At 40.4% G+C, this 24,731-nt stretch overlaps 1 pseudogene; it reads right to left on the bottom strand.

The window, feature by feature from the left end:
- Nucleotides 1-8,957: 8,957 nt before the first annotated feature.
- Nucleotides 8,958-21,455, bottom strand: LOC145045121 (uncharacterized; annotated as a pseudogene).
- Between the last annotated feature and the right edge of the window lie 3,276 nt (nucleotides 21,456-24,731).

Raw genomic sequence — 24,731 nt, forward strand, 5'->3', positions numbered from 1 at the left:
GCTTACAACAAGTCAAATCCAAGCTCAGAAACTATAAGTGAATCCAACCATGAACTTAAAAACATAGCCGCCCTAATTCATCGAGTGAATATGCTAACATTTAGAAGAACATAAGTAAGTAAACCCAAAACCGCACGATCCCGATCGGTCGAAGTGATAGGCGGAGTAATGAAGGTCCGCTGAAACACGCACATTAGGATCTAGATTCATAAAGGAACAAGAGGAACAAATGGACCATAAGCACTCACGCCTGCCCGCAAGTACTGAAGTCCCAGTCGAAATGCGAATTTCGAGGCGAAATTCTCTCTAACGGGGGGATAATGTAACAACATCAAAATTCAGGTCAAAATTTAAACTTTTATAAAAACCGTAATTAAGGATACTAAGTGGTAGATATTGTAACAAGGTTTTCATACATATAAAGAACATTAAAATCCGAGTTATAACGAAGAAGTTATGACCATTCTAAGTTTCCGACAAAACCCGGCAATACGAAGTTACGTAAAAACGCAAAGTTTCAATAAAACACTTTTTGACCTTAGGTATCTAAATGAAAGTTTTAGATATCATCAAACCGTAAACGTACATAAAAAGAACATCCAAATCTGACTTCGTATGAGGAAGTTGTGATTTTTCTAAGTTACAGATATAGCAGTAGACAGCTAAAAACTCGAAATAGAGATTGAGAGACTTTTGGTTGACACAATCTAAATGAGCGTCGAAGGGCTCAACAATACTAGCGCAATGGTAAAAAGTCTGACGAAAACGGACGTCGGATGAAGAAGTTATGGAACTTTAACGGACTTTTCCTGTACCGACCTATTAAAAATATAATATTAAAAATAAACTCAAAACTAGCCGATGGAGTCTAAACGAAAGTTGTAGATCGTAGTCTCACCTTCGCGTGGATATAAAGAATGTCGAAAATGGAGTTCGTATGAGAAAGATATGAATTTTTGAAGTTTGCTAATTAATTAAAATGAAAATTTAATTAAAACCCGGTATTATCCGAAGAACGAGTCAACGGTCCGATCCCTCGTATGCCCAGCGTACTCGGATGCTAGGCTCCGTTTCGTCCACGTCACTCCAATGTTTCGACCGAGGACGCGCTCATGCATGACGCATGAGTACGCAACGCGTACTTTATTATGCCTCGCGTAACGCAACCTCTCAGACCCCTATAAAAAGGATGCGAGGGTGCCGGCCAAAATTGCTAATTTCCTTCCTTTCTCGTGCCGAAGCTCTGCGTATCAACCCTTGGAATCATCCCAAAGGCCCGGTTTTCATACCCAAGGTGGGAAGAAAGTTTTACACTCCCGAGACTCCCAAGATTTCCCGAGAATCTCGAGAGATCTGCTTTCTCGAGTAGAAGTTCTACTCGGTTCTCATCGCGCTTTCTTCAATCGATCAAGTGAGTTCATACCCCTTTCAAAAACACTTTAAATACATTTTAAAATGCTTTTATACTCTTTTAGGAGGGGAATACAAGTAAACATACGGTTATTATCGTGTACATTATAAAGTTTCACTTCACTTGTTTTATCGAATAAATCACTTGGAACTCATTACTATTATGGAAAACTCTTGTCATACTTTGCGTGGATTAGACATTATACAAAGTATATAATGATTTCAAAGTACCTTTCATTGTTAAGTCGTTTTATACATTCTAAAAACTTATGATTTTGCTTTGTCAAACATTGTGAAAAAGGATAAACTTTGCATACAAAACTATCACTTTAATACAGACTTAGTTGAGAATCCATGAGACGTGTATATCTTCAAACATTACTTTTCTTTATTAGAAAGTAATGGTGCAAGTCCTGTCTATAACCAGAGTCTCCCGTTCGAAGAACGTGTCAAGTGTGTATAGATCTATACGGGAAGTCATGATCCCGCGCCCTGACTGTTAGCTACAGTTCGTCCTTTGGGGTGACAGTTGTCATAACGTTGTGACGCCTGAAGAACGTCGTTACAGGCATATTATGTTTAGTATGGTTATAAAACTCATCGGATATACAATTATTATGGTATTATGCTTTTATGAACGAGTAGCTATTAAAACTATTCTTCATCTAACAAATGCGATCTTGGTATAGCTTTATTATATAAAACTATGACACAACTTTTAAGAATGTCGGTTTCTTGTGATTTTCGGTCTTAGAGACTGCCAGTCATGTTAGGAAAATAAGGGTTTTTCCTGTATACAAACCAAACAACTAATAGGAAAATAAGGGATTTTCCTGGTGCAATTATTTACAACTTATAACACAAACATTCATATGCATTTCATACTTTTATAAGAAAATAAGGGTTTTTCTTGGAAAACATAACAATTCGTATCTCAACCATCAGGGAAAATATGGGATTTTCTGGATCTAATACATTCATTTTCAACACAACAAGTCATAACTCTTTACATTTGAAATACTACGTTTTCTGGAAAACATACACCCATTTTGGAATGACATTCAATTTTTCTAAATCACTTACGAACTCACCAACTTAATTGTTGACACTTTCTCTTTGAAATAACATGTATTCTCAGGGAACCGCTAAGCAGGTTTGGAAATCAACTTTTGGGATTAACACGCTGGTGTTAATTACTTCTTTTGAAAGATGTTTATGTATTTATCTTTTGAACATGTAATGAATACAATTATGTAAACATCTTGGAAACTTTAAGATATATGGTAGTGTGTACTTTCCTTTCTATGAACTGTTATGATACTGAATATGACGTCCTCCGGCCCCGAACGTTTTCGCCGTTCTGGTTTGGGGGTGTGACACCATCCATCCTCCAAGCAAAAGCGAAATCAAAAGCAAAAGCGAAGACTCAGAGGATGAGAGTTTGGTCCTAGGAGGCACTCCTCTTCCTTCGCCTACACATGAGGTACCAGTTCGCTCCAATCCATCTTCTGATCCACCTATCTCAATTTCAATATCCATTCCTCCAATACCACTTGTTATCACATCCCAACCCACATCAACCATTCCCATTCCAACTCCTATTTTCTCTGAAACTACCACCACCACTACCAAAAGTATCAACACCACAGTTACCTCTAAACCTCTTTCTCCTACTCAATCAACTGAAACAAACACCGATCTTGGTGGAGATGGCATCGATTATGACTCTTTTTACTATCGTACCTACAGAGTACAGAGTGATGAAGATGATGATGCCCCTATCACAAAGAGGCACATTAAGGAATTGAATGAATATCTTGATATGCTTATGGCTTCATCTTCATCTTCCCATGATTCATTCTCTGAGGCTACTGTGAAAACCATGATGGCTTCCTTCATCAAGGAGCATGAAGCCTCCATCTCCAAAGCAACATCAGCAATTGATTAATCTACCAAAGTCTGCAAGGAAGTGACCGAAAAAGTCACAAAACTAATTTCTGATGCTAATCTTTTCCTTTATTCCTTATAGTTAGTTGCTCAGAAAAATGTTGCAATTGTCAACGCCACTGTTGGATCACTTCCCTCTTCTCTTCAAGCTGAAAAGCAACACTTCGCCTCCATGCGCCAAAAGCATTCAAGCTGACAATGCTGACTTGCAGTCTTCCATCAATACTTGTCTTGCCAAGCTTCAGGAGGAACTGGCACTCGAAAGCAAAATCATGAATGAACTGGTACTCAAGACTACTCAATTTAAAACCAAGTCCTTACAACTCAATCAAGCAAACAAGGAACTTGAGTACCTTTGGTCTGAGTGGGCTGTTGTAAAGAGCTGTGTGAGTGATGTTCACACTCTTCTCTCTAACGTCTTATAAGCCCATGATTCGGTTCTCACTCTCTCAGTCAGGCGACATCTCACTGAAAAGCTTGGTCCTGCTCTTGAAATTTTAAGCAGAATAGAGGGTGTTTTGGAGACGGTTGTCCCTCCGAAACAAGGGGAGAAGCAAATCAGAGAAAATCTCAACCACCTCCAACAAGTGAACCTCAACAACCAAAACTCAACACTGGACCGAAGGGTAATGTAGCTTCAGATTCGGCTGTGCAGGATAAAGGTAAAGGTCATGTCGAGGATAGTGATGAAGAAGAAGAAACTATTGCTGATGCCCTGAAAAAGAAGCAGCGTTACCAGGAATTAGATGAAAATGCTAGAGCAGCGAGGGAAGCTGAAGAAAAAGAGAGAGAAATGAAGGACGCTCATGACCTGTGTCACAACTAGCATTTTAGCTAGGATATCCTATTCCTATGTAACCATTCAACTATTGTAAATCTTATACTCAATGTAGATCTCACCTAATGCTCATATAGATTCATCAATAATGTTCATCAAAGAGTCTGAAAACCCTAAGAATCCTAGTTTGAGTCCATATTGGACTAGGAGGTCCTTATTGGGCCTAATGGACCAATAAGCACTCAATTCAACCTTATGGGGCTTAGAAGCCCTAATTGGTTCCAAATTGGACCCAATTCATAAATCTAAAACATTTTGGACCATTTGGGACTAGAATGATTCTCTCTAACCCTAATGGGCCTTATTGGGCCATAACTAATCCAATTAACCATTAGTGAGCTGTAAGCACATTCTTTTATTCTATTTGGGCTGTAATAAGGAGCCCATTGGGCCGAGAAATCATGAGTGAGCCTTATAGTTTCGAACCAAGGCTAGAATTGGACCCAAACTACCCTACCCATTCTCCTAGCCCATACTTTCGGGCCATGAGTAAAAAATAGAAAAAAATGAAAGGAAATGGAGGTTGACTTTGGAGGTGCCACCTCCATATTACACATCAAATAACAAGACAATTGCATCTCGTACTTCCATGCAAGCTTGTATGATCCAACATACATCAAGGTTTCTCTCTCTCCTCTCTTCTTGATATTTCAGCCAAGAGCCACAACACACACGCATAAACTCTTCAAACATTTTCCTCAATCACTCTCAGGTATTTTGTTCCTTCTCCCTCCAAAATCTAGAAGTTTTAGCTTTTGTATCAAGAGGATTTTCACAAGAAAATTATCATCTCTTGGTAAGTTTGTACATATCCAATAATTATATAACTCTTTTCTCATGTTAGATCATTTCTCTTAAACATTTTGGTGATCATACTCTTAGAAAACCCTCATAAGCTCGAGATCTGGATCAAAGGTGTGCTAGGACAAAAAAAAATCTTTCCATTTCTTCTTCAAAACTGAAACATCAAAGCAAAGGTGAGTTCATACCCCCTTGTTTTCGGTTTTTATATGATTTTTAGGGAGAATACAAGAAAAATGTGTAGATCTATGTGTTATATGCATGTTTTGTGTTAATTCTTAGCTTATTTGGTAAAAACTTGTAAGATCTTAGCAAATCTCGAAAATTTCAAGTATTATATAGCAAAGTTCTATAAACTATGACACTATATACATCCAACTATCAAGTTAAAACTATTAAATGTTTAAGATACAAAGATTTCAATAAAAACCTTGTTAATGGTCAAAACTGTCAAGAAAACAAAAGATAAGGGTAAGAAGGGAAAATTATTTTTTAAAAGGGACGAAAAAGTTCCTACAAGTATAAAAATGTGTTTTTTTATGCTAAACATACTTTTAAAAGGGCCAAAAATGCAAATTTTAGCTTAATGGCCCAAAACTTTAGGCCTCACAGTTATGGGCCCAATTTGCGAAAAAATGAGTTTTGGGGTTTAAAAATGTCATTTTTTCAAAGTTTGAGTCATAATTGTAAATAAACCAAATCTAGAGGTGAAAATATCATTTATTTTCAAATTGAACCAAAAATGTAAAGTTTTCCAAAAATGGGGCCGAAAGTGTAAACTTTTACAAATAAGGGGCTGAAAATGAACTTTTCTATAAAATAGGGTTCTAAATGTAAAAATATAACTTTTTGGGTTAAAATCATAAATTTATAGACATTTGGGATAAAATTGCAAATTTTATAAACTATGGACTAAAGTGTCATTTTTACAAAAATTTGGGCCTAATTTAAAAACTTGAGAATTGTTAGCCAAAAACTTCGTTTTTACAAAAAGAGGATGTCTATCGCCAATCTATCGAACTTTTAGTCAAAACAAACAACGGAATAAAACAAAACGAATGGAATATACCGATAACCAATTTTTGGGCTTAATATTCATGATGCTTGGCCGTTGGGCCCTAAGGGCCCAATTAAGTGTATCTTGAGCCCAATGTGTTCCAATGCATGTTAATTTGGGCCTAATTTATGGACTACATGTTTATTGGACCTTTGTGGCTCATTTTGATGTCTATTGGGCCTAAATTACCCTTTTATTATGTTATCGGACCTTGTGGCCCATTTACATGTTAATCGGGCTTGGAATGAAGATTCACAAACTTGTAAATCATAAATATACCTCTACATAGTTTATGAATTTGTATACTTACCTTTGGAATTGAAAAATCTATAATTTACATGTAAAACATTAAACATGGGAAAAATCTTATCAAACGGAAACTTTGAGAATTTAGTGAGACTTGTCGGTTAGCACCATTGAGTGTACAGTCGTAGCCTCTAGTTATAATCAGAGTTTCCTGGATGGAAAGCGGGAGTTTGTGTATAGATCTGTACGGGGTGACTCCCCATGCCTTAGCTATTCGCTACAGCTAGACTAGGCCAGTCTAGGGCGACAACATCCTTAGCAAGACCGACATTTGGAAAAATTCCAAGACAGGCGACCTAGTCAATATCATGCATGGTTATAACGGCTCATATATAGATTCGATACCAAAATATAACCTTTTGAAGATAAGTTCTTTAATTATATCAATACAAAATGACTTATCTAACGATACAAAAATCTAAACGATGTATTAAAACAAAAAATATCGGATTTTCTGGGGAGATTATTCATATATACAGTTATCATTTATTCAAAATCCAAAGAACCTTAACTATACTCAGACAAGTTTTTAACTGCTAAATTCACACATGCATTTATACTTGATTTTCACATAATTTTTAGACATTTTACAAAAAATATCGGATTTTCTGGGTTTTTATGAAACATACAAAGACTTTTACTTAAACATACTTATGAACTCACCAACATTATATATGTTGATCGTTTTCAAAATAACTTGTATTCTTAGTTAATCATTAAGCCGGAAGACTTGCAAGTGTGTAAGGTTTCGTTTATGTAATAACACTTATCACACTTCTAAAAATGTGAACTTATGTATTTTAACAATGTACTTGACATGAACAATGCAAGTTGTATTATGTAATGTTGGTAATGATCGTGTTATGATTCATGTATATTCATTGTGATGATTATTCAATTGTTAGTCACACGAGCCCCCGTACATTCCCCCCATAACCATATCACGTAAATCATAAAACATGAGGAGCGGTACGATCACGCCTTCGCCTTGCCACGATCTCCAGAAGTACCTGAAACAATACACTGAAGTGAAAGCCCGAAAGCTTAGTGAGTTACCCCCAAAATACCAACCACACATAAACATGCTCATAACATATCACAAATAGAACAGTCATGCACATCGGGTATACTGTGTGACTATGTCACACCCCCAAACCAGAACGACGAAAACGTTCAGGGGCGGAGGACGTCATATTCAGTATCATAACAGTTCATAGTAACGAAAGTACACACCACCATATATATAAAAGTTTCAAAATGTTTACATAATTGTATTTGTTACATGTTCAAAAGATAAATACATAAACATCTTTCAAAAGAAGTAATTAACATCAGAGCGTAAATCCCCAAAAGTTGGTTTCCAAACCTGCTTAGCGGTTCCCTGAGAATACAAGTTATTTCAAAGAAAAAGTATCAACAATTAAGTTGGTGAGTTCATAAGCGGTTTTGTGAAATGTATGCCATTCCAAAGTTCGTTTGTTTTCCAAGAAAATCCCTTATTTTCTTATAAAAGTATGAAATGCATATTAATGTTTGTGTTGTGAATTGTAAACAATTACAGTAGGAAAATCCCTTATTTGCCTATTAGTTGATTGTTTCAGGTACATGAAAATCCCTTATCTTCCTAAAGTAACAGGCAGTCTCTAAGACCAAAAATCGCAAGCAACTGACCTGCTTAAAGGTTGAGGCATAGTTTTATATAATAAAGCTATAAGAAGTTTGCACTTGTTAGATGAAGAATAGTTTTAATAGCTACTCATTCATAAAATCAGTCTACCATAATAATTTTCTATCCAATGAGTTTTATAACCATATTAAACATAATATGCTTATGGTGACGGTCTTCAGGTATCGAAACGTTTATGACAAACTGTCACACAAAGGACTGTAGCTAATAGTCAGGGTGTGGGATCATGATTTCCCGTATAGATCTATACACATTTGACACGCTCTCCCAAACGAGAGACTCTGGTTATAATAGACAGGACTTTAAGTTGTACCTTTTCGCAAAATGGTAGTGTTGAAGATGTAAATGTCTCACGGGTTCTCAACTAAGTCTGTATTAAGGTGATAGTTTTGTATACAATGTTTATTCTCTCTTACAATGTTTGACTAAGCATAAATCTTAAGTCCTTGAATGCATAAAATGGTTTAACAAGGATGGCTACCCTGAATACTATGCATTTTGTATAAACCTAGTGCATGCAAGATATAACAAGAGTTTTCACGTTTTCAATTGGGATTAACCCGGTGTTTACTTGTGTTCTCCCTTGAAATATATTAAAAGTACATTATAAAGTATGTGAAGGTGTATAAAGGCGGTATGAGCTTATTTGATTGAAGTGGTTGCTTTGAAGTAGTCGAGAGAAGAATCGAGTAGAACTTCGTAATAGAAGTAAAGAACCTTGAGCTTCCTCTAATGGGACACATGGGTAGTCAGACTTGATACACTTTGCAACATGTATATCTCCTAATGCAAGATCAACTTTATTTATCTAACTGGAAGGCCATATGAACCTCTTTAGTTTATCCTTAAAAAGAAAAACATAAATTAAATTATTAGATTATTTATTTATTTTGACAAAAGTAGTTGAAAAATATTAAATACCTGACCAAAGCCAGCATTTACAAAATCATTCATAAATGTAGCTGCCAGGTTTTGCCTGGCTGAATCAACACTTGCACCAACACTTGCCCACCACCACCACTGCTACCATGACTTGCTTCGGTTGCCGGAGCAACCGCTTCGCCGGCATATGCAGGAGGTTGCTGGGGGAAACCACCACCATATGAGCCTCTATATGATGCTGCCCATACGCTGCGTGGCCATACCTAGCAGCAGCACCACCATAAGGAGGGCGCTGACCGCTTGCATCCGCCTGCCCATAACCACTATAAGGAGCTGGTTGGGCATAGCCACCACCTTGTGGGGAAGAATTAGGAGACTGGTGTGGCGGCGGCTGTCCATAATCCGGTGGAGTAACAGGAGGCTTTTGTCCATATCCTCCATATCCAGAAGGCGGCTGAGCCCCATAGGAACGATATGAAGCAGCAGCAAGCGGTGGAGGCTGAACATAACCAGATTGAACTCCAGATGCAGGTGGTGGAGATTGAGCAGTAGTGGTATCACCTTGTCCACCATATAAACTAGTTTGACCATCAGAGGTTTCATTATATCCAGCTATCGGATTACCATAGCATTGTTGATCGTATCCTTGCGCATAACCAGATTGCGAGTACCCACCATACCCATCTTAACCGTAACCTTGACCCTACTGACTGTACCTATAACCAGACCTATCTACTACCGCCACGGTGATGCTAGGTGGTTGGGTTTGGGGAGCTTTGCTGGTTATAGTAATCATAACCACCACCAGCAGCAGCTCTCGGTGCGGTTTGCTGACCGGACTGGTCCCAGCCAGCGGCATATCCGGCTGAACGAGGGTAGCCACCGTATTGGGGTTGGGAGTATTGAGCGGGCTGGCCGTTGTATGCACCTAGTTGCATGTAACCATATCCATTCTGTTGCATTTGGGGTGCGGGTGGGGCCCAGGTGTTTGTCTGGGGTCGAGTATTGTAGCCTTGCTGTGAATATCCTCCTCCACTGCTTCCCATTGAGTTTCTTGGACGATTCTGCATATGATAAAAGTCGTCATAATCTCAAATTAGCCAAAAAAACATTTCTATAAACATGCATGGTAAAAATTAATTAACAAAGCATATACTAGTAATTTTATACATTCATATAGATACGGTACGCAGAAAAAAATAGCATGGAAAGCAATTACATGTTACGAGTAATCAATAGCACAAATATTATTAGTATTACATTATTAAGGCACATTAATTAATATTGATGATCATATATCAAGACGGGGTTTAATGGCCTACATACCGTACTGGTCGGGTGGTATTACCGAGCTTACTCCAGCAGTAGAACACAAGTGAGAAGAAGACCATCCTCTCCCTATTCGAAGTGAATGGGTACAACAACAACAAAAAAAAAGAGGAAAAAAACTATACAATATATGATAGCAATGTATCATTCTTGTCCAAAGAAACACTTATGGTTTATAAAAATGGTGAATAACACCTATAAATAGTGTGTTAGGAATTAGGCAATTAATATCCTCAATCAAAACCTAATATGCAGAAATCTCTATAGCAATGAAATATTTGCAGTTCTTCTGGAAAGAGATTTAGAGCCATACCAGTTTCAAGTTGGTGTCACCAAAACTCCAACTACCCCAACACCCACTGAATCATCCTAAAAGCAATATCAGCAACAAGATATAATATTCGAGTCCTTAAATCCTTTATATGCTTAATAACTATATCAGATATCCATATAAACCCTAGATTTATCATATTCATAGCCCTAGATTTATCACACTCATCAGTTGATTCTAACAACTGTAAGTATAGATGACAAAGTTCCAACTTCTAGCAGCCCTGCAGAGGCAATCCAATCCAATATACAAATATGCTCCCTTCTTTTCATTATGCAATATTGTAACATCCGGAATCCCAGGTATATTATTGTAATATTTTATTTTTGGAAGTTGTGAAGGAACTCGACGAGTTGATGCTTAGACTCGCCGAGTAGGGTCGCGGTTTATTATCCGGGTTCGCATTGGACTCGGCGAGTCCATGAGTGGACTCAGCGCGTCCATACTATTTAATGAAACCCTAATCGTCCGGGGTTGGACCCTATTTAAGGGCACTCTTAGCCTTCCATTGTGGCTACTAGTCCCTTGAGATCACCTAAGTGAGATAGATCGTTTGGGAGGAAGGAGAAGCCATATTTGATCTTTCTATCTTTGGTTTAGAAAGAAGAAGGTGATCAAGAGCAAGAGGAGACTGAAGGAGGTGTGGTTCTAGTGGTTTCAGAGTTCAGAGACTTCAACTTGAGGTATTTATTCAGACCTTCTTCAGTTTTTGTATTGATACTTAGAGTTAGGGTTTTCTAACCTCCTTTGAGGATGTTTATGTGAAGCAATTGGTCCCTTATCGAGTTTATGCTTTGGATCTGGACTCAAAGAGGTCCAGAGACCTTAACCCTTAGAGATTTATGAGTTATCTTGGGAGTTATGAGCTTAGGATGCCATTTTTAGGGTTAAATCTCCAAATGATACCATCTAGATGATATATAAGTGTTAAGGTCTGGACTTTACATGATTATTATGCTTGGGAAGGACAGATCTATGGATTTGAGGAACAGATCTGACCTCAAGAGGTCAATGGAGTTTGTGCATGGCATGTACTCGCCGAGTTGTTCTTGAGACTCGGCGAGTTGAGTCGGGGTAGCCCTACGATTCTTACCTGGGGACTCGTCGAGTAAAGGGAGGGACTCGATGTGTTAAATGGGACTAAAGACTTAAGTGGACACAGGTGGACTCGCCGAGTTGCTCAAGTGCACTCGCCAAGTCTGGTCAAAGTTTGACCATTGACTTTGGTTGACTTTTAGGGTTTGATCAACAATGAGGGCCTTTGAGCCAAAGGAGGGGTAAAATGGTCTTTTACCCTATTGAGGGTTCTTAGAGAAAGTAGTGTCTAGTTCTGAGAGTTATATTTATGAGAGTATTACTTTATGTGTTTAGGCGGAGGCTAGATCGTATTTCTACCAAGTCAGTGATTTACCGGGACATCTGAGGTGAGTCTTCTCACTATACTTTATATAGAGTGGTAACTCGAGTTATGTGCCATAGTTATCGTATGCTATTATGTGATGTGTTATACTGCATTTTTCTATGTGGTTTATATCATGTTTATATCAGAGTATATCAGAGTTAGAACCGAAAGGTTCATAGAGTTAGGACCAGAGGGTCCACATAGTTAGGGCCCATGGGCCCATAGAGTTGTAGCCTCGAGTGGCTAGCAGTGTTATGTATGGTATTTTTGGGAACTCACTAAGCTTTATGCTTACAGTGTTATGTGTTATGTGTTTTGGGTACCAGTGATGATCGCAGGAAGGCGCCGGCATGACTCGTACACACGTATGGATTTTTATGCATTTGATCTTGGGAATATAATTTTGTGAACCACAATATTGAAACAATGGGATTTTGTTTTTAAATGTGTTTGATAAAATGTGTTTAAAAATGTGAAAATTTGTTTTAAATTTTACGGTGTTACAATTTGGTATTAGAGCCTTGGTTTGAGGGATTCGGATGCATCATCGGGCGTATCTGAACTCAAACTGAGGAACTGAGGAAAAATTTGATAATAAAGTAAATTTTTTTAAGAAAAGGAGTAAAAAGAGTTTTGAAACAGACAGAGCAGAACCGTGTGTACGATCAGCCAATGCCCGAACGGTGATTTCCCAAAATACCCTTACAATAAGTTGTAAAAGAAATGTTATGCTATGCTATATGAATTATATTATGCATGCTAGAGTAAGACTAGGTATTCTTATTAGGACTAGAGTGGCCTGATAAATGATGCCTTAGTCTAGGGATTTTGCTATTAGGAATGCTTAAGAGTGTTGAGATAGCAGTAAGGAGCTTATGAGAGATTTGCTAGTGAGTAGCACATGATTAGAGAGAATAGCGTACTTGGGATTTGGGGCTCTGGGAGGAGGACTTGGTGTGAATGCTGAGTCGGTGTGGTCGGTAGTATTGGGCCCGTACTATCGAAGGCACCGGGTCAGTACGCAACCCAAGTATTGGGCCCGTACTATCGAAGGCACTGAGTCGATGAGATTCCAGAGATGTTCGGGTCTATTATGACCACCCTGATAGAGACATTTGATGAGAGATACACTGCTCTTTCTGAGGCTGTTGTTGCTGCGGCCACTGCAGTTGTAGCTGCAGCTAGACCGCATGGCGGTGATGCATTGCTGTTCCGGGAGTTCAGCAACACAAAACCACCGGAGTTTGATGGGACCCAGGATCCGATTGCTGTGATGAGGTGAATATTAGACATGGAGGGATGTTTCTTTACGTGCTCGTCTCCTGAGCATTTGAGGGTCCGGTTCGTGTTGAACCAGCTTCGCTTGGGAGCGAAGGACTGGTGGAAGTTTGTGACGGCGCATTATTCGCCTGCTGAGCTTGCTGCAATGACTTGGGAGAGGTTCACTGCTATGTTCCGAGATGAGTATGTTCCCCAGGTGGAAAGGGAACGTTTAGCCCAAGAGTTTTTGACCCTCAAGCAGGGTACTGATTTTGTAACGGTGATTACAAGGAAGTTCCATGAGCGGGCGATGCTCTGCCCAGAGCACGTGTCCTCTGAGCAGGCACGTATGAGCCACTACTTGAGCATTTTGAGGAGGGATATACGGGATTTCGTGGCGAACTCGACGTATCGGACATTTGTTGAGCTTCAGGAAAATGCCCGGAAGAGGGAGAGAGAGCTGGAGACCCAGGCTAGGGAGGAGGCTGAGTCTCAGGCGAGGGATCGACGGTCGGCACCGTATCAGCCAGTAGCCAAGCAGGCCAAGCTCGCTGATTCGCGATCTGAGAGTCAAAAAGGCTGCACTTATGGCAAGTGCGGCAAGAGCCACGAGGGGGTGTGCAGAGCGGGGTCTTGCTACAAATGTGGCATGGAGGGGCATATGACCAGGGATTGCCCCAAGGGGTTTGCAGTATCCTTTCACTGCAACCAGACCGGACACCGCAAGGTAAAGTGTCTACAGTTATGAGGGACTACCGAGGGAGCACCTCAGGGGTCTGCCCCTGCTGCTATAAGAGCTACTGAGAGCTGGCCAATGAAGGCCGAGGTACCAAAGACACGAGGGAGAGCCTTCCAGTTGACCGCGGAGGAGGCCCGTGAAGCGCGCGATGTCGTGGCTAGTATGTATTCTTTCGTATATTTACTTTTATGTTGAGATGTTGTGCTTATATTATGACATGTGTAGGTGCTTTTCTTGTGAATTCTGTTCCTGCCTTGGTGTTATTTGACTCGGGTGCGAGTCGGTCTTTTGTATCTTTGGTTTTTAGTCAGCACATCAGTATTAGTTGAGAGGTGATGAGTCGACCTCTGAGAGTTTCCATAGCTGATGAGAGAGCAGTGTATGCCACCGAGGTGATTCGAGGATGTGTACTCGAGATTTTCGATGTCAAGTTCCCGATTGATCTAGTTCCTATTGCGATGGGAGATGTCCGTGTCATCGTGGGCATGGACTGGTTGAGTAAGTTTGGAGCGGTTATCGACTACGATAGATAGCTGGTGACCATACGAGATCCTAGTGGGGGAGTTCTTACCGTGTACGGCGAGGGTACGCGTTTATGGTCGACATTTTGTTCAGCCGCTAAAGCGAGGCAGAGTCTACAGCAGGGTTGTAAGGGGTTTGTAGCATATGTGATGGGTACGAGGGTTGATTCAGAGAGACCGAGGTCAATTGATGAGGTTCCGATAGTGCGTGAGTTCCCGGATGTATTTCCGGAAGAGTTACCGGGTGTGTCTCCCGAGAGGCAGGTTGAGTTCAGCATCGATTTGGTTCCAGGAGTTGCACCTATTGCCAAGGTACCTTATCGCCTTGCGCCTCCAGAGATGCAGGAGTTATCCTCGCAGCTTCAGGAGCTGCTAGGGAAGGGATTTATTTCGCCGAGCAGTTTAGCATGGGGAGCGCCTATCCTTTTTGTGAAGAAGAAGGATGGCTCACATCGAATGTGCATTGATTACAGGGAATTGAAAAAGCTGACGTTCAAGAACCATTATCCATCGTCGAGGATCGATGATTTGTTCGATCAGTTGCAGGGAGCAACTCGGTTCTCCAAGATCGATTTGAGGTCGGGTTATCATCAAGTGAGGGTGCGAGATGAGGACATCCAGAAGACAGCGTTCAGGACTCGTTACGGGCATTATGAGTTCGTGGTGATACCTTTTGGGCTCACCAACGCACCGACAGTGTTCATGGACCTCACGAATAGAGTATGTAGGCCGATGTTGGATCGCTCGGTGATCGTGTTTATTGAAGACATATTGGTGTATTCGAGATCCAAGGAACAGCATGAGGAACATCTGAGAGAGATCCTCGGAGTTTTGAGATCAGAGAGGCTTTACTCTAAATTCTCCAAGTGTGATTTTTGGTTACGAGAGGTCCAGTTCCTAGGGCATCTTGTTAAGCAGAAAGGGATATTGGTCGATCCGGCCAAGATTGAGGCGGTGATGAGTTGGGAGTTGTCGAGGTCACCTGCAGAGATCTGGATTTTCCTAGGATTGGCAGGCTATTATCAGAGATTTATCAGGGATTTCTCCAAGATCGTCGTGCCACTCACCAAGTTGACTCAGAAGGGCGTTGCTTTCTCATGGGGCCCAGATCAGCAGGCCTCCTTTGAGACACTTTGTCAGAAGTTATGCGAAGACCCGGTGCTAGCCCTTCCGGAGGGTATGGAGGACTTCATGGTATATTGTGATGCGTCGATATTAGGTTTGGGAGCGGTGCTTATCCAGAGGGGGCTTGTGATAGCATATGCATCAAGGCAGCTGAAGCCTCATGAGGCAAGGTATCCCACCCACGATTTAGAGTTTGGGGCAGGGGTGTTCGCCCTCAAGATCTGGCATCACTACCTGTATGGGGTCCGGTGTACCATATACACGGATCTTAAGAGCCCGAAGTAGTTGATGGATCGGCCCAGCCTGAACATGTGGCAGAGGAGATGGTTGGATGTGGTAAAAGATTATGATTGTGAGATCCTGTACCACCCGGGTAAGGCTAACATGGTAGCCGATGCCCTGAGTTGTAGGATGGAGAGCGTCCCAATGCGAGACGTTCACATCGAATGTGCATTGATTACAGGGAATTGAACAAGCTGACATTCAAGAACCGTTATCCGTTGCCGAGGATCGATGATTTGTTCGATCAGTTGCAGGGAGCATCTTCGTTCTCCAAGACCGATTTGAGGTCGGGTTATCATTAGGTGAGGGTGCGAGATGAGGGCATCCAGAAGACATCGTTCAAGACTCGTTACGGGCATTACGAGTTCGTGGTGATACCTTTCGGGCTCACCAACCCACCCGCGGTGTTCATGGACCTCACGAACAGAGTATGTAGGCTGATGTTGGATTGCTCGGTGATCGTGTTTATTGACGACATATCGGTGTATTCGAGATCCAAGGAACAGCATGAGGAACATCTGAGAGAGATCCTCGTAGTTTTGAGATCGGAGAGGCTTTACGCCAAATTCTCCAAGTGTGATTTTTGGTTACGAGAGGTCCAGTTCCTAGGGCATCTTGTTAAGCAGAAAGGGATATTGGTCGATCCGGCCAAGATTGAGGCGCTGATGAGTTGGGAGTTGCTGAGGTCACCTACAGAGATCAGGATTTTCCTAGGATTGGCAGGCTATTATCGGAGATTTATCAGGGATTTCTCCAAGATCTTCGTGCCACTCACCAAGTTGACTCAGAAGGGCGTTGCTTTCTCATAGGGCCCAAATCAGCAGGCCTCCTTTGAGACACTTTGTCAGAAGTTATGCGAAGCCCCGGTGCTAGCCCTTATGGAGGGTATAGAGGACTTCGTGGTATATTGTGATGCGTCGATATCAGGGTTGGGAGCGGTGCTTATCCAGAGGGGGCACGTGATAGCATATGCATCAAGGCAGTTGAAGCCTCATGAGGCAAGGTATCCCATCTACGATTTAGAGTTTGGGGCAGTGGTGTTTGCCCTCAAGATCTGGCATCACTACCTGTATGGGGTCCGGTGTACCATATACACGGATCTTAAGAGCCTGAAGTAGTTGATGGATCGGCCCAGCCTGAACATGCGGCAGAGGAGATGGTTGGATGTGGTAAAAGCTTATGATTGTGAGATCCTGTACCACCCGGGTAAGGCTAACGTGGTAGCCGATGCCCTGAGTCGTAGGATGGAGAGCGTCCCAATGCGAGACGTTTGTATGAGATTGACAGTGATGACTCCGGTGTTGGACACCATTCGAGGGGCCCAGGCCGAGGCTGTCACACCAGAAAACCAAAAGAGGGAGCGAGTTATCGGGTATGTATCGGAGTTCGTTACCGATACCCGGGGACTTATGACATTTCAGGGTTGGATTTGGGTACCGTTTGTGGGCGGGAAGCATACCATTTTGATTGAAGTGGCACATCGATCGAAGTTCGCTATCCATCCCGGGGCCACTAAGATGTATCTGGACCTAAAGAAGGAGTATTGGTGGCCCTGTATTAATAGGGATGTTGCATGGTTCATTGAGAGGTGCCTAACATGTCGCCGGGTTAAGGCCGAGTACCTGAGACCGCATGGTAAGTTACAGCCGTTAGAGGTTCCCGAGTGGAATTGGGAACAAATTGCTATGGACTTTATCACCAAATTGCCAAGGACTGCGAGGGGTATCGATACAATTTGGGTGATTATAGACCGGTTGACAAAGAGCGCTCACTTCCTTGCCATTAGCGATAGCTCTTCTGTGGAGAAACTGGTAGAGTTGTATGTGAGAGAGGTGGTATCGCGACATGGAGTTCCGATCTCGATTGTCTTGGATCAAGATGTGCATTTCACTTCCAGGTTCTGGAAGAAATTTCATGAGGAGTTGGGTATGCGGTTGCATTTTAGTACCACATATCACCCACAGACTGACGGGCAGAGCGAGCGGACAATTCAGACACTCAAGGATATGCTCCGAGCATGTGTTTTAGATTTTGGCGGGAGTTGGGACACATATTTTCCCTTGGTAGAGTTTTCATACAACAACAACCATCATTCGAGCATTGGTATGCCACCCTTTGAGCTGTTGTATGGGAGGAGGTGTCAGACCCCCCTTTGCTGGGGAGAGGTGGGGCAATGTGTAATGGGTAGTACAGAGATCGTACTTCAGACAACTGAGCAGATACAGCAGGTCAGGCAGAGGTTGTTGACCACTCAGAGTCGTCATAAGAGTTACGCGGATAGGTGTCGGTCAGAGCTCAAGTTTTAGGTCGGTGACTTCGTACTCTTGAAGGTCTCTCCTTGGAAAGGAGTGATCTGATTCAGGAAGAGGGGCAAGTTGGGGCCTCGATATATTGGAACTTTCAGGGTAATCGCGAGGGTAGGCAGGAGAAGCCTTCCATTGCGGCTACCAGTCCCTTGATAGCATCCTATGTGAGATAGATCGTTTGGGAGGAAGGAGAAGCCATATTTGATCTTTCTATCTTTGGTTTAGCAAGAAGAAGGTGATCAAGAGCAAGAGGAGACTGAAGTAGGTGTGGTTCTAGTGGTTTCAGAGTTCAGAGACTTCAACTTGAGGTATTTATTCGGACCTTCTTCAGTTTTGGTATTTATACTTAGAGTTAGGGTTTTCTAACCTGCTTTGAGGATGTTTATGTGAAGCAATTGGTCCCTTATTGAGTTTATGCTTTGGATCTGGACTCAAAGAGGTCCAGAGACCTTAACCCTTAGAGCTTTATGAGTTATCTTGGGAGTTATGAGCTCAGGATGCCATTTTTAGTTTTAAATCTCCAAATGATACCATCTAGATGATATATAAGTGTCAAGGTCTGGACTTTACGTGATTTTTATGCTTGGGAAGGATAGATATATGGATTTGAGGAACAGATCTAACCTCAGGAGGTCAATGGAGTTTGTGCATGGCATGTACTCGCCGAGTTGTTCTTGAGACTCGGCGAGTTGAGTCGGGGTAGCCCTACGATTCTTACCTGGGGACTCGTCGAGTAAAGGGAGGGACTCGATGTGTTAAATGGGACTAAAGAGTTAAGTGGACACAGGTGGACTCGTCGAGTTGCCCAAGTGCACTTGCCAAGTCGGGTGAAAGTTTGACCCTTGACTTTGGTTGACTTTTAGGGTTTGGTCAACAATGAGGGCCTTTGAGCCAAAGGAGGGGTAAAATGGTCTTTTACCCTTCTGAGGGTGCTTAGAGAGAGTAGAGTCTAGTTCTGAGAGTTATATTTATGAGAGTATTACTTTATGTGTTTAGGCGGAGGCTAGATCGTATTTCTACCGAGTCGGTGATTTACCGGGACATCTGAGGTGAGTCTTCTCACTATACTTTACCTAGAGTGGTAACTAGAGGTATGTGCTAGAGTTATCGTATGCCATTATGTGATATGTTATACAACATTGTTTTCTGTGGTTTATATCATGTTTATGTCAGAGTATATCAGAGTTAGAACCGAAAGGTTCACAGAGTTAGGACCAGAGGGTCCATAGAGTTAGGGCCCACGGGCCCACAGAGTTATAGCCTTGAGTGGCTAGCAGTGTTATGTATGGTATTTTGGGGAACTCACTAAGCTTTATGCTTACAATTTTATGTGTTATGTGTTTCAGGTACCAGTGATGATCGCGGGAAGGCATCGGCATGACTCGTACACACGCATAGATTTTTATGTATTTGATCTTGGGAATATAATTTTGGGAACCAAAGTATTGAAACAATGGGATTTTGTTTTTAAATGTGTTTGATAAAATGTGTTTAAAAATGTGAAAATTTGTTTTAAATTTTACGGTGTTACAAATATATGTATCTGCATGCATTTACCATTCAGACAGTTGTTCATTCCAAAGAGTAGCACCAACAGAAATCTACAACCTTAGATTCTACATGTAGAATATAGGGAATATAAGCACGTGGTGGCAATTTATCAAGTTTATGGATGATGGTATAAGATGATCTCAATATATATATATATATATATATATATATATATATATATATATATTCTACAATAACAGACCAAATAAGAAAGGCAGAAATGGGAGGTGTAAGAACCTTTAACTAAAAGATACCCAATTTGTCTTAATTAGTAGAAAGTTCTTTAAAAAAAAAACATTTTAACGAGTTTCATTTTGAATCATGCAGCCATTGGATTCACATATTGAGCAATCAAAGTATACTATGTCATCCAAGTAAGAATAAAGATGTTATGTATACTGAAAAGCAAGTGCAATCTAGCATACAGTTTCTGAACCCAAGCTGATGCTTGGTCTCCTTGTAAAACTGCACATACCTCACTGATTACTTCATTAACCAACTGTTTTGCAACCTCAATTTGCTCACTGGATCCATCTATCTGTACTGTCCTCTCTGTTGAAGTATCACCAGGGGTGGGTGTAGTGGTATCACCTGATAACAGGTACAATAATCTTTTCAGCTATAATCATTTCTCTTCTCAAGTATAGTCCTCAATAGAGAGACTTTAACACTCAATATAGAAGATAGGCTCATGCAGAATAGAGAAACTTAAATAGACCTGAATCCGAGCTCTTGTATTGGCTTGCATATTCTTTATGGTCCCCTGCAAAGCCTCTCTATCCTCATCATCCCCACACATCTCCTCATCAGCCTCAAAACGTGTTCCCTACGTTATGTAACATCTTTATAATTACAAATCACATACTTTAAAGTCATCAAAATGCTAAACCTTTTTCATCTATAATAATAACTCGTTTGCTCAAAAGAAAGTTTTTCACTCGAAATGTAGATGGAACATAATCTCTCATGAATGAAATTCAGCAGTAAAATTAAATATTGTTTCAGATAATTTTTTGATCAAAAGAATATACGCCCCTTTCTTTAGCATTGACTTGTACCTAAACATAAAAAACTTGTAATCAGAAAAAATACTCTTTGGGGCATTTTACGAAACACATTATGTGTAGAGACAGACAGAGGTACCACTTTCACCATATTATCCATCTCCATAACAAGTGTGTTTCTGCATACATAGAAAATAAAATTATCCAGATTCCATAAGTAAAAGTAGATGATTTGATTAAGAATTTATTTGACACAGAGAGTCAGTATCGCAATCTTGAAACACACTCGTGTTTAGAAAATACATCAAATTGATAATACGTAGGTAAATAACTTACAGGCGTTGGAGAAGTGGTAGTTAGGAGAAAACATTGAAGGAAGAGACAGTGAGGTAGAGCCGAAGGATGGTTCCAATGGTTTTCTGAATTGAATTGATGACATGGTTTAGGTTTTGCTTGGGATCGTTGGATGACGAGGTAGTTGGCGTAACTATAGATTCAGCAGGTGAAGCATCGATGTGATGGCAGTAGAAGGTTTTAGGTTTTTTCTCATAGGGTGATGGAAGAAGTGCATAGTAGAAGGGTGTGATGGTGGTAGTGGAGGCGGTAGGTTGCTCGTCTGTAACAAAAGAGGATAGAGAAGAAGAGGGAGAATGACGATTACCTTGAAGACGTTTCATGATCGATAGTGTTTGTGTGTGGAAGTCATGAGGTATAATCAGAGATAGATATGAGCAAGAAAGCGTGTTAAGAAAGCGGTACATTCAACTATTCAAGTACAGTCATGATCGATGATTGTTGTAGAGGTTAAAGAACACCGAGAGCTTCGCTCTTGAAAAAAGCCCTAGCAAGAATGGTTCCTACGATTTTGTGGAATTTAGGATAGTTTAAAAAATAACCCCTGCATTCTATTCTAATATCGAAAATCAAGCTCAAGATAACATATAAGAGAAGAATCAAACCTGCTTCTGCGTCAATCGAACGTAGGGCTTGTAAGGAGAAGGGATTTTCGACTGGTGAAAACAAGGGAGAAAAGAACACAATGCGGGGTTTTTAACTTTTGGGATTTCGTTTCCCCTCTTTGTTATTAATAGAGAACACGCGTTTCCTAAAAAATTATAAAACGACATGCTTATACGACACGCTCTTTTTAATAAGTGCCCTCCGTGTTTTTTTTTTGACACAAATTTAGGGGCACGCAAAAATGCGCGTCCAAAATTCTTCAAATTTCTAAATATCTGACAGCTTTTTTAGGGCACACACTTTTGCGTATCTTTAATCAGCGTGTGTCATAAATTGTGTGTCGTAAAAGGTTGTTTCTCTTGTAGTGGTTGGGCAGTATCCGGTCGAGAGGACCAAAGGGAAGGGCAACACCTAGGTATGCTAGGCAACATTCGGTCGAGAGGACCGAAGGGGTAGGTCGGGCACCCTGATATGCCTGACAGTATGTGTATGTTATGTGATTGTATGGTATGCGGTACGATGGGATAACTCACTAAGCTTCGTGCTTACAGTTTACAGTTTTGGTTTTAGGTACCTCTTCAGCAAAGGGGAAGGAGTTGCCACGGTAGCGGCACATCATACGCACACTCATTGTTTTTCCTCACTATGGATATTTTCGGATTGTACTCTGACATGTTCTTATTTTATGACTTAGGTTTTCAGACATGATACATTGTTTTATAAGATGTTGTGATTTCAAAGTATTTTCTTCTTAATATTTTTATGAGTCAGTTACTTAAAAAGAAATTTTTGGTCTTAAAAATGGGATCGTTACATCCGAACTCAGACAACGCTTTGCATCTTAAAAATGATTTCCTTCGACAAAACCTAGTATTATTACCACTAGAGTTTAGTCTATTATTAGCCGAGACTAATTAGTAGTCTAGCTATTATTACTATTCTACAAGCGTTAAAAAAAATACTTATACAACCCATAATAATAGCCCAAGTACTAATTTAAGTTCCCAATAACGTTACTATAATTAAATAAAAGTTATATTAAAAATCGCGTAGGCGTAGCTCACTTACAGCGGATTTTATAGAAAACCGGGATTTTCTTGGAGCAGCGTTCCCAAGTCGAAAAGCTCTTCTTCTCGAAGCCTTCGAGCACTCTGAGGCTTCCGCCTCATGCTAGGGAGGTTCCCTAGGCTTTTCGGGTGGTTTCGGGGCTAGAGAGAGGTTCTAGAGAGAGAGTAAAGAGAAGAAAGAATGGAAAAGGTGTGAAGAAAATGAGGGTGACAGAGGTTCTATTTATAGGGTGAAATATGGCTGAACTTGGTGCCACATGTCACCATCTGGTGGCAAGACTTGGGGAGAAAGCAATGGTCAAGATTGTGTCACGTCACCCATTTTTGCACAACACATTTCCGACTTCTAAAATACGTAACTTTTACATACGAGCTCCATTTTTTATTGTTCTTTATATCCACGCGCAGGTAAAAAAAAGATCTACAACTTTCATTTTGACCCCGTCGGCTAATTCTCGACCGATCTTAAATTTAACAATACGAGGAGATTATACTGTTAAATGTCTGCGTAAAATTCATAACTTCTACATACGTACTCTATTTTTGTCTATCTTTTTACCATTGAGTTCCTATTAATGAGGTATTCATTTCACATTTAGGCCGCGTAGACCAAAACCCGTTTGATCTGAAGTTCGAGTTCCGGGTTGTATACTGTTAAGTCAAATCTTAGAAAATTCATAACTTCCTCATACGAAGTCAGTGGGCATTCTTTTTTTTTTGTATGTTCTCAGTTTAACGTGTACTACAACTTTTGTTTAGATTTCTAAGGCTAAAAATTCCTCCATCGTAAATTCACTATTTACGTATACCGGTGTCGTGCCGGTTTTGCCGTAAAACTTCGACGGACTATAACTTCTTTGTTATAAGTCGAATTTCGGCGTTGTTTATATGTATGAAACCCTTGAGACGTATTCTACAACTTGGTTAAGATTATTTATTCTAAATAATATTTTGTCAAAAAGCCATTTTCGACCCCTATTATCTCTAAATTAACTAGTCCGGATCTACGGGCGTTACATATTCTCAGCAACGCATCATTAGTAGCTCGTCATCAGGAACACCTTACTCATTAAGAGCTTATTGTGTGTGTGTGTATATATATATATATATATATATATATATGTGTGTGTGTGAAGCCTAATATTGACTCTCCAAAAGATCCGTTTATGGAGAGAGAGAGAGAGAGAGAGAGGAAACTCCAACATCTATCGCCATATAAGACTATGTCGCATCAATATGGGATACAATAACACTCCCCTTTAGAGTCGAAGGTTGGAGAAGGATATGCGGGTATGTACTGAACGATAGAGATGCATGATACCGGCTCTGATACCGTGTAAAAATATGTGGAACCCAAGTTTATTTCTCCAAAAGGTTCATTTATGAAGAGATAGGAGTCTCAAACCTATATAACTATATAATAATGTGTTATATCGATGTAGGATACAATAACACATATTTTCTTAATTCTTCACATCTAAACAATAGGAAAGCTTTTACCATTACCAAAAATCATTGAACTTTTACATTTATATGGTGAATACCCAATTACATTGGAGGGGTACTTGAGTCTAAGACGTATAGTTCAAACTGTGAAAAGTAAGTTGTATTGTTACGATGTACACATACTTTGACATCTTGTCCATATTGTTAATACAGCTGAAATGCAATATTGGGGTGAAAAGTAGGGTATATATGGTAGTGTATAGGTAAAATTCCACTACAATGATATTTTCATCATCTAGATGAACCTCTCCACTACGACTACCTTTGTTTTTCCAAATGTAATTGTTGCTTAATTATGGCTAAACTGATTTCCACCTCTATCATCATGTCCATATTGATAACACATTTGACTTGTAGTATTGTGGTTAGAAAGTGACCTATATGGGATTGTGTATGTAGAATTCCCTTATGATGGGAAAT

The sequence above is a fragment of the Lactuca saligna genome, chromosome 5 (genome assembly GCF_052625555.1).
Source record: "Lactuca saligna cultivar CGN05327 chromosome 5, ASM5262555v1, whole genome shotgun sequence".
Taxonomy (NCBI): Eukaryota; Viridiplantae; Streptophyta; class Magnoliopsida; order Asterales; family Asteraceae; genus Lactuca; species Lactuca saligna.